The sequence below is a fragment of the Megascapheus bottae genome, unplaced genomic scaffold, assembly GCF_031878675.1.
Source record: "Megascapheus bottae isolate mThoBot1 unplaced genomic scaffold, mThoBot2.hap1 HAP1_SCAFFOLD_40, whole genome shotgun sequence".
In the NCBI taxonomy this organism is placed as follows: Eukaryota; Metazoa; Chordata; class Mammalia; order Rodentia; family Geomyidae; genus Megascapheus; species Megascapheus bottae.
The window spans coordinates 5,449,044-5,459,412 of NW_028327715.1; the positions used below are offsets into that span (position 1 = coordinate 5,449,044).

General features: G+C 40.1%; 1 protein-coding gene and 1 pseudogene across 3 annotated transcripts in view; both read left to right on the plus strand.

Annotated features, from left to right (window-relative positions):
- LOC150039413 (uncharacterized) overlaps window positions 1–10,369 on the plus strand; it is a 510,688-nt gene that overhangs the window by 4,406 nt on the left and 495,913 nt on the right. Inside the window, exons 4-5 of one of the 3 annotated variants that reach the window (XM_090327882.1) lie at window positions 4,304–4,532; window positions 6,045–6,119. The exons of the other annotated variants lie outside the window; for them this stretch is intronic. The gene's annotated coding sequence lies outside the window, so the exon portion shown is untranslated. The remainder of the gene's footprint in view (window positions 1–4,303; window positions 4,533–6,044; window positions 6,120–10,369) is intronic. 3 annotated transcript variants of the gene reach the window in all.
- LOC150039414 (mitochondrial carrier homolog 2 pseudogene) lies at window positions 3,123–3,884 on the plus strand (annotated as a pseudogene).

Genomic DNA, 10,369 nt, shown 5'->3' on the forward strand with positions numbered 1-10,369 from the left:
ATCTGAATTCCTCATGAAGGAATGTCCCTAGGGAACACTTTTCCCTCTAGAATGTTTTTCTCTCTGGCATCTGAAAAGAAAACCTAGCTGAGCATGATGCTACATACCTACATGAACTCAGCCCATGGGAGCCAAAGTGAGGGCAGCTTCTGTAGGTGGCTGTGGGTGCATAGGGAATGAACATTTCCCTATCTCAAAACAAACTGGGCATGCTCATAATCATGTTCATAATCTCATGTCTAAAATCTCAGCTACTTAGCATTGTTTAAGCATAATTGCTTAAAAAGTATTCCCAGGTTTTATTCTTTGTTGTTGTTTTTGTTTCCTTTTTTTGTCTGTTGATTTATCTGTCTTTGTGGGGGTAAAGGAGAACATAAAGATGGGGAACAAAGAGTGAACAAATGTAGCAGTGGTACTCAGTAGATTGTATGTTGAAAATGAGTTGTACAACTTGTGGGTGGGAACGGGAAGGAGTGACATTGTCCAAGAAGAAATGTACTCATTACCTTACTTATGTAATGCCAAGCATTCTGTACTTCCCCTTTCTAATATCAATTAAAACTGAATATTAAAAACTAAAACATGAAGAAACTATTTCACTTGGTTCATCAGACTTTCCAGGTCTTTCTTAAATAGCTCATCTCAGTAGAAATTTTTGAATCATTCAACATGCCGATGTATGGAGAGAACTCTAAGCTACATAAGAATTTAGCAGGAGAAAGTGTCTCCCGTCACCCATGCTTGCTCCTGTAATGATCAAGAACACAAGATGGCATGGGGAGGACTCGATGCGAGTAGTGAGGTAGTTGTCTTCAGGAACTGATTCTGGATATAGTAGCTGTTTGCATGCAGTTCCATTATACACATAGACATTTGTGATGACTGATCTCTCTGAAGGCTGAAGAAACACTAAAACATATGAATTAGTACCATTTAAGTGGCATACTTTGATACACAGGACAGGAAAATACACTGATAAAAGGTTCTCCAAACCAGGCACTGATGGCTCACTCCTGTAATCCTAGCTACTCGATCAAGGTTCAAAGCCAGCCCTGGCACAAATGTCTGTGAGAGTCTTATCTCCAACTAACCACTAGAAAGCTGGAAGTTTGCCATAGCCTTGAGCTGAGGAGCTCAGGGACACCGCCCAAGCCCAGAGTTCACGTCCCGTGACCAACAAAAAAAGAAAGAAGAAAGGAAAAAAGAATAAAAAAGTGTCCTCCATGAAAGAGACTGCCAGGTTACATCAGATACATCAGGTTCTTAGAGAAGTGTATTAAGGAATTGAAAGTTATAAAACGTGTAGTTCTACTAGTCATGTTCAAAAATAATAAGGGATTTGTTTTTGGTAATTCCCAAAGATGTGAAGTAGACATGTGGCCTAGGTTTATCAGCCACTTTGATCTCTTCTAAGATTCAAAAGTTCAATCTGAGATCTATCCAGCTGTATCCCTAACTCCTCCAGAGGTGCTCATGTCAGAGCCCATTAGCCAGGGATTCTGGGTGAATTTTTTTCACAGGCACTGGGTTAACATGGAAAAACCAATCAAGAATAGGCTCTAGATATCCAACCCTGCAAATAATGCGGTTGAATATATGTCTGAAAGAAGCTTTAGAGCAAGACCATGGCAAAAATAGGTCTCTAGAAAACTGCTCACCAAACAGAATAGGGGCAAGTCCTATAAAAAAAGTCAGGGATTGTGGGTGAAAGCCAGACAAAGAATGATATTCAGCATCTTCAGGAAGTTTGTCCTCCTACACAGGAGACCAGAAAATCACTGCTCACAGCAACATGAGTTAGAATGAACAAGCAACATGTGACACCATCTACAGAAGGGACCTCGGCATGTAAAGGTTTTTGTAGGTCTGTCTACAAGTACAGTGGCAGGAACAAATACCATAGAAGTATAAATGATCTCCTTAAATAGGTAAGGGCTGGAAATGTACATGAGGGAAATGAGTTTAGCCTTGAAAGGCTATGGAAACCGGAAGGGGTGGGACCAAATGTCAGAGATTGCTGCAAGTTCAATAGGAGTGGCCAGACGCACAAGGGAAAGGTGTGGCCACTGTTTGTAAGTGGAAGTGATGAGCAAAGCCAGACGATTGCTCTGCTTGGGATGGCTTTCCACGCATGCTCCTCAGAACTCAGCCTCCTGATTGTCTGGGCTTACAGAAGTGAAAGTGAGCCATTGAAATCATTGTTACAGTAGCTGTTTTCATGAAGTTCTGGGCTTTGCATGGCCAATGCTGTAATGCTTAAATATGTATTTTAATTTGATTTAGAGCCAAGGGCATGTTCAAAAGGGTTCAGAAAATTTAATAGAAAATCAGATTGAATGCAGGCTTAAAATGTTGGAATCTCAAGTTTCTCCACTAAAACAAGGACAAGAGATGCACAAAATAGAGATTCAACATTCCAAGGAGTTCTGTGTAGAGAGAATAACCCATAGAGAGACTCAACATTATGAACTCAGCAGGTAAGTAATAAACTGAGAATGACAGAACATAATCCAAGGTCAGTGACTGTGTCTCTAGAGAAATGGTTGATGACATTAGTAGGCTATGAGACATAAGTACTATGACTTTGGAATATAATTTAGTAAATTAACTTGTAAAATGTTACTCAAAAATGGGTACTATTATTTTCTTTATATGGATTTTCCCACTTAACTCTCTTATATGATGAATTTATTCTCTTAAATTATCTGCTACATATTCAATGCTAGTAATTAAGAAAGATACGTTGTTGTAAAATTCCTTTGCAGATTTGATATAAATAGAAATGCTGAATACAACTGGGTTTTTTTGCAAGATTCTACCCTAATTATTTCTCATGGGGATGTAGCAGAAAAATACTATTAACTCCAAGGTGACAGACACTAGGGTTAGTCTTCTAAACTAAGACTGGAATTGGTCAATTCCGCGGCTGCATTTTTGTGTGTGGCCACTTGAGGGAGGCTGGAGATAAAATGCCTTTAGTGTCGCTCATCTGGGTGGGATATGTGCCTCTTCTTCCAACAATAGGACAAAATATTTTTGGGCAGCAAGTACGTCAGCTTCCTGGTCTCTTTTGTTATGCTCAGCACATTGGAAGCATCGACAGGAAGCATGGCTTGTTCACAGGCTTAACTCCAAGACTGTGTTCAGGAGCCCTTGGAACTGTGGTCCGTAGACACAGGAACTGGAAGTTTCCATAGAGAAGCCTCATGTTCCTTTGACCAAGTTATCAAAGAGACACCTCGAGAGATGATGGCTCATTGTGCTGCTACCCTCATTACACATCCCCTCCATGTGATCACTCTGAGATGTATGATACAATCCATTGGCAGAGAATCCAAATACTGTGGACTTTGTGACTCCATAATAACTATCTTTCGGGAAGAGGGCTTGCTGGGATTCTTTTCGGGTCTCATTCCTCACTGCCTAGGTGACATCATTTCTCTGTGGTTCTGTAACTTCCTGGCCTACCTCGTGAACACCTATGCACTGGACAGTGGGGTTTCTACCATGAATGAAATGAAAAGTGATTCCCAAGCTGTCACAGCATTCTTTGCCGTATGTTGACCTATCCCTTTATGCTTGTATCTAATCTTATGGCTGTCAACAACTGCAGGCTTGCTGGTGGATCCCCTCCTTACTCCCCACTGTATACTTCCTGGATAGATTGCTGGTACATGCTGCAAAAACAGGGAAATATGAGCCAAGGAAATAGCTTGTTTTTCTGGAAGGTCTCCTGTGGGAACTCTTATTATTATGACCTGAGAATGTTAATTTGAAGATGTGAGGCAGGGACAGTGACATTTCTATAGTCCCAGATGCACAGAATTATGGGAGAGAATGTTGATTTCTATACAGTGTGGCATGCTTTTTAAATAATCATTTAATCTTGGAAAAATGGAAAAAATGCCTTTGTTGTTTCTCTACTGCACTGAAAGGAGAAATGAAGAAGGAGTTAAAATATTTCCTTGTTCAGTGTGATGGCAAGTGGAAGACAGAAGGGGCAAGTCCTGTCAGGCCTCATTGAAGATAGATAAAAGGAAGAAACTGCTCAAGAGCTTTTAAAATGATTTCTGATCCTGCATTCAGCTCTTATTCGTCCCAGAGGTTGTGACTGAATTATAATTCAGTGACAAATGCTTGTTTCCGCTCATAGTATATAGATAGATGATGAGCCTGAATGTTTTCTAGTTCTTGGGAATATTATCCAGACACTTTTAAGTTGATTTGCTAAAAGGAAATTGTTCCTTAGGCGTTCTTTATTGACTAACGAAATGCTGGTATTTGTCCTTGGCAAACTTCACAGGACTGTGGACAGCATGAAGGAGGCCATTGAAGGAATTTCCTTGGTGATTGCCCACACTCAGTCTCTTGCCCATACTCCTGTCACAAGGCCTAGCAGCGAGGGCTCTTTTATGGAAAACTTTCCACATGATGCAGAATTGAAGGGAAGTTTCCCTCCTCTAGAAAACCATGTGACTTCTTCCTCAAATGCATACACTTCAGTTGAGAGCCTGGACCAGTACCTGAGCAGGGTCAGTTGCATTTCAATATGTTCCACTGGCTTGCAGTATTTGAATAATTGTTCTTCAGTTTTTGAAATCCTGACTTGTTTGACTGCTTTGTGTTCAGTTAATATTGCTAGCATTCAGTGTTCATAATAGAATTGGAGATCTGGGCATTTTTTAAAACTTCAAGCTCTCATGCTGAATCTCTACAGTTATTTTGTTGTTGTTGTTGTTGGTATGTCTTTGTTGTTTACAGTGGTGCTTCCAATATCCTCCATACCTGTGCTCTCCACTCTCAGAATAATTTCAACAGTTGTTCTGGTTTCATTCATACTATTATCAAATAGTATACTTAAGAGCATTTCATACATGTCCCATACCTTCTTCTGTCATGTCCTCACTCCCCACTGCTCTCCCTTCCCCCAAAAGTTCCTCTTGTACATTCCTATTATTCATCTTTAAAGTCTAGATTTACAAGGTAGAGAGAACCAGTGACATTTGATTCTCTCAGTCTGGTATATTTGGCTTAACATGATAAGCTCTACTTCTATTTTCCTGCAAATGATATTATTTCATTCTTTATAGCTGACTGATTTTCTGTTTTGGCCACATATTGTATTTATGCGTGTGCTCCTTGATGAACAGGTACTTGTTTTGATTCTGTGTTTTAACTCTTTTGAAGAGTACTAATATAAGCACAAAGGTACAGTGAGAAAAGATATGTTTTGTGTAACTTGCCTCCATAAGGATATGGAAATTGGCATTTTAACTTTCTGTGGAAGCTGCATCTGAATTGGTTTGGAAATGAACACTGCTGTCTAGACACATCACTGACCGTGCTTACTACCTGCGTGACTTCACCTCACAGAACCTGATGGTCCTGCACCATCTCAAGCTTACCATCCACTCTTGAACTCATATGCTTACAATGTCAGCAGAGAATTTTATAGACCTGTAAACTTAAGAACTGAACTTTGTTTCATGGATAAAATTGTGTCATTTGTTGACCTACATTTTTTGTTGTTGTCAGTTGTGGGACTTGATATCTAGGCCTGAGCGTAGTCCCTGAGCTCTTTAGCTCAAGGCTACTGCCATATCCCCAAGTCACAGTGCTACTTCCAGTTTTCTGGTGGTTAATTAGAAATGAACAACTCACAAACTTTAGTGCCCAGGTGGCTTTGAACTGCAATCCTCAGATCTCAGCCTCCTGAGTAAGTAGGATTGCAGGAGTGAGCTATGGCACCCACCTACAAAATTTCATAATTACAATGTTCTTGACAAGAACAAGTTTTCCTAAATAACATTTATTATTCTCATTCTTTTGGAAGTGATGATATATTTTCATTGAATTTTAAGGAAATAAGTGAATTTTACTATACTCTATTTCCAACTTCCTGTGCCACACTTGTGAGCTCTATTCTTTGTCTTTAAATTCTGTCATACCATCACTAGAATGCCTGATGGATAAGTGAGTAGTAATAAATAACTTCTATGTTAGGGATGGCGAGCTTAAATTATCAATTTGTTTCTCCTATTCAGATTCTGCACTTACTGTCCTCCTCTCATCTATAGGTGTCATGTAACCATTTCATCCCACCTTGTGATACAGACCCGGTAAGTCCCCGTGTGTGCACCCCTGGAAATGTGCAAACTGTGACACATGCCAGTCACTGCTGAGTGTGTGAGAGTACATTGATGACAGTTTTGCTATTTATCCACTGTTTGAATATTTCTAGACCAAGATTAAAAATTACAGAAGCAAAATATTTATTGGAACACATAGACAAATATGTCATGTGACCCAGCTGTTTAGCCATTTACATCAGTGAGCCTTGGCTCAGAGCTCTGATGGGATACTCTAGATGTTTGAACACATAGAGAAGTCACAGAGGTCTGGGTTAAAAATGAAATTCAGCCACATCTTCCTGTTCAGCTCCTGCCCAAATGGACTTATAGGAGGAAAAAAATGAAAGATGCCCAAACATGTTTTAATATATAATTCATGATATCCTAGCTGGATAGTGTTTGTTTTGTTTTGTTTCAGAGTTTTTCATCTAAAAAAAAAAAACGAGGCTCCAGGTATTCATGATACACAGTCATTTACTGGACTCATCTGGCACAAATGAGGAGCACACAAAAGCTTTCTACTTCCCCATTCTTAGGCTTAACATAAATGTGGAATATTCTCCTTAGCACTTAGCAGAAAGATTAGAGAATTATTTTTCAAGAAAATGATGATTGAGTATGAAAAATGAATACATTGACCCAAGCAAGATGTAGGGGAAAATAATTTACATAGTTGGAGGCAAGTAGGTTTTTGCTGATTTTTAATGGTATACAAATCATAGAATGTTTACATAGAATCTAATGGATATCATGTATGCACGATTATGCTGTGTGGAATTTGACTTTTGACTTTGAGTCTTTGATATTCTTTTATTGTTGGGATAATGTATAGAAGGGCTACAGTTACATTCATCAGTTAGTAGGTGCATTACTTCTCACACATTGATACCCCTTCTTGTGTTTTTGTTTCCATTTCCCTCTCTCCACCCCCTCCCAGTCATCTTGTTTTCCCTCTTCCCTTTCCTATTTCAAATAAACAAATACATATATATATAATATACCAGGCAACGAAGTCAGATACAGTAACAATATGAGATTAACCAAAGGGCAAAAAAGAAAAGAGAAATAGTACATTAAGAACAACAGTCACATAAGATAAAGCTCTTGTTTCCATATCCTAGAGATCCTTTCATTTAGTCTCATCCTATATGACTTTAGGTACCTAGGTTTTACACTATTGTAATCATCTGCTAGGAGAGTCCTAGATGTGTACTAATTATTACAAATGAGGGAAACCATTGAGCCTATAGATTCCTTTGGGTCTGGATTACTTCACTTAATGTGATTGAGTCTTTGATTTTCTTATTCTTTGAAATATCAGATTTCACGAGTCCTGATCTAGGAAGAGTTCAATACTCTTTTAGAATCTCTCTCTCTCTCTCTCTCTCTCTCTCTCTCTCTCTCTCTCTCTCTCTCTCTCTCTCTCACAGACTCATACACACACAGATACACACACACACACACACACACACACACACAAATGGGTTTAAAGTTCAGAGTTAATTCATCTGTTTTAAATATTTTAAACTACAGTCCTCCTTTGTTCCTGGAAACAAGAAGAATGCCCAAGAGAAGTAAAAGATTACTGTGATGCCAGAAATCTTTAAGAAAAAAGCAAAGGAATATCACAGAGCCTCATGAAAAATGTGACAAAAAGAAACTGTTTGCCCAAAGGATGCTGTGAAAGGCAAAGAGGAAGATGTTCATGAGTACCCAGGAATGTCCCAAACTGAGATCTGAATGCCTGGTACAGCACAAGAACCTGGCCAACTTCTAGATACCTGGGCAAAACCAAATTGGCCTTTCACATCAGAATCAGAAATTTCAATGTAGTGAGCCTAGAGTTCCTAAAGGTTTTACAATATGTCTGTTTTGATAGATTCCAATAACACTTTTGTTACGCTCAATAAAGCTTCCATTATCATGCTTGTTACACAACAAAAGACTTTTAATTTCTACTTCTTGTTATTACTGCTCTTACTCCTCAGTAGAAAGATGGTCAGAGGTGGTAGATGAGTTTGGGAATAGGTGGAGAAAAGTGAGGTAAGATAATGTTGGGTTATTAATAGAAGAGAGGAACATTGTTTTCATTGGTGGTGGTGGTTGGTGGGGCTTGAACTCTGGGCCTGGCCATGGTTCCTGAGCTCTTTTCTCTCAAGGATAGTTCTCTACTTTGAGTCATAGCACCACTTCCAGTTTTCCCAAGCCCTAAGTTTAAGCACTGGGACTGGCAAAAAAAAAAAAAAACTTGGGACTGGCACTATCATTTTTTCCTCTGGAAGCACAGATGATAGTTTAAGTCTATAGTTTTCAAGAATACAATTCTAATTAATCCCAAATAACTACAAAACCAAACAACAACTAAAACTTCAAGCCTATCAAGTTCAGTTAAGTTTTGGGGGGCTTATTTATTTTTTGGTTGGTCATGGGGCTTGAACTCTGGGCTTGGACCTGGTTTTGTCCTTGAGCTCTTCAGCTCAAGGCTAGCTCTCTACCACAATGACACTTCCAGTTTTCTGATGGGTTTAATAGGAAATAAGAATCTCATGGACTTTCCTGCCTGGGCTAGCTTTGAACCTTGATCCTTAGATCTCAGCCTCCTGAGTAGCTATGATTACAGGTGTGAACCGCCAGCATCCAACAAGTTCAGTTTAGTTTATCTTGACTTTTCAGATTTATCTCCTACTGTTTTGAGGAAAGAGTATGGTGAGCAGTTATGATGGGACAGTTGGGTAGATGGACTCAACAGTTCTTGTTCTCTAGTGTGTGGGGGAACTCTGGTTACCAATAATTATACATATCAATACAGATAATAGAAAAAATTGGGGGTTTGTACTGATGGATATGCTATTTACACAGTAGGCCACAACTATTTACAACTATGTACCAAATAAAACACTTAACGTTGTTGTAAATTGGTGAGTCTATTGGATAAATCCCAGAGTTTGATGATCGTAGCCCAGTGACCACTGATTTCTCAACTGCAGTTGAGGTTGGAGATGGTGGGTGTCTGGGTTTGTTTCATTTCTGCTTTTAGGAAGCAGCCCTTTGCTGTTTTGAACTGTGATCTTCAGATCACATCCTTCTGAGAAGCCAGAATTACAGGCTTGAGCCACCAGTCCCCAGAATACTGTTTTTGATGCAAACCCCAGAGCCTAGAGTTATTAAACAGACTTAGCTGTGATCATAGCTCAAATCTCCCTGGAAGGCCCAACCCTCTATCTCCCTGATGCTTTCTCTCTGGTGTTCTCAACCAGACACTGTGTAGAGTGCATCCCTGTTTCTATCCTGTGAAGAACAAGACAACAACTTCAGCCTCTGGGAACACACAGGCTCCTTTTTTGAGGCTTCTTCAGTTCCTCTTGTATCCCCATGAGTCAAAACAGAGGAGTGCCATGTACAGAGAAACTTGAAGGTCTTTTATTGAAGACAGTGGGCCTAGAGCTGGCTATTTCCAAAAAGATTCTCTCAACCAGGAAGGGAAGTTGAGCTGGGTTTTGAAAGTCAGCAAAGCTTAATTGGCAGCGAGGCTAGCTTCTGACCAATTAAGCAGACAACTGGGGCAATGAGGAACCAGCAAGAGGTGTGCTTTAACTCCAGGTGGCCAGAGGCCAGGACTGGGTTAGATAGTTCATCCCCCCCTTAGTGGTAACTAATGGAAGCATTGGTTTAGTTTGAAGTCATTCTCAGTTGTTAGGTAAGGTGGTATAATGGCTGAGGAGGTACCCTGGGGTAAAATTTGTCCTGGGTAGTCACAGCTGCTCTTGCCACACAGTTTCCATTCTGTACCACACAGCTCCCATCCCTGTAGAGGCTGACATCCACACATGGCCATGTGGTTCTTGCAGGCCAGGGTGAGTCAGCTGGCTAAGGTCTAGCAGGGCTGGACTGTCATGAATGGGAGCCTCTGGGTTGTCATCAGGAAGAAGTGGGGCTGGGTTTAGACATCACCTGGGTGCAAACTGGAGCTGAGGCTGGTACTACATGTATAATCATGAATCATCTAAGTCTCTATGGTATGAGGGGTGATCGGTGTCAGCTTCTTTTTTTTTTTTTTTGGCTGATCCTAGGACTTAAACTTGGGGCCTGGCTGCTGTCCCTTAACTTCTTTTGCTCAAGGTGAGCACTCTACCACTTGAGCCATAGTACCGCTTCTGGATTTTTGAGTAGTTTACTGGAGTGAGAGTCTCATGGAGTTTCCTTCCCAGGTTGGCTTTGAACTGCAATCATCAGATCTC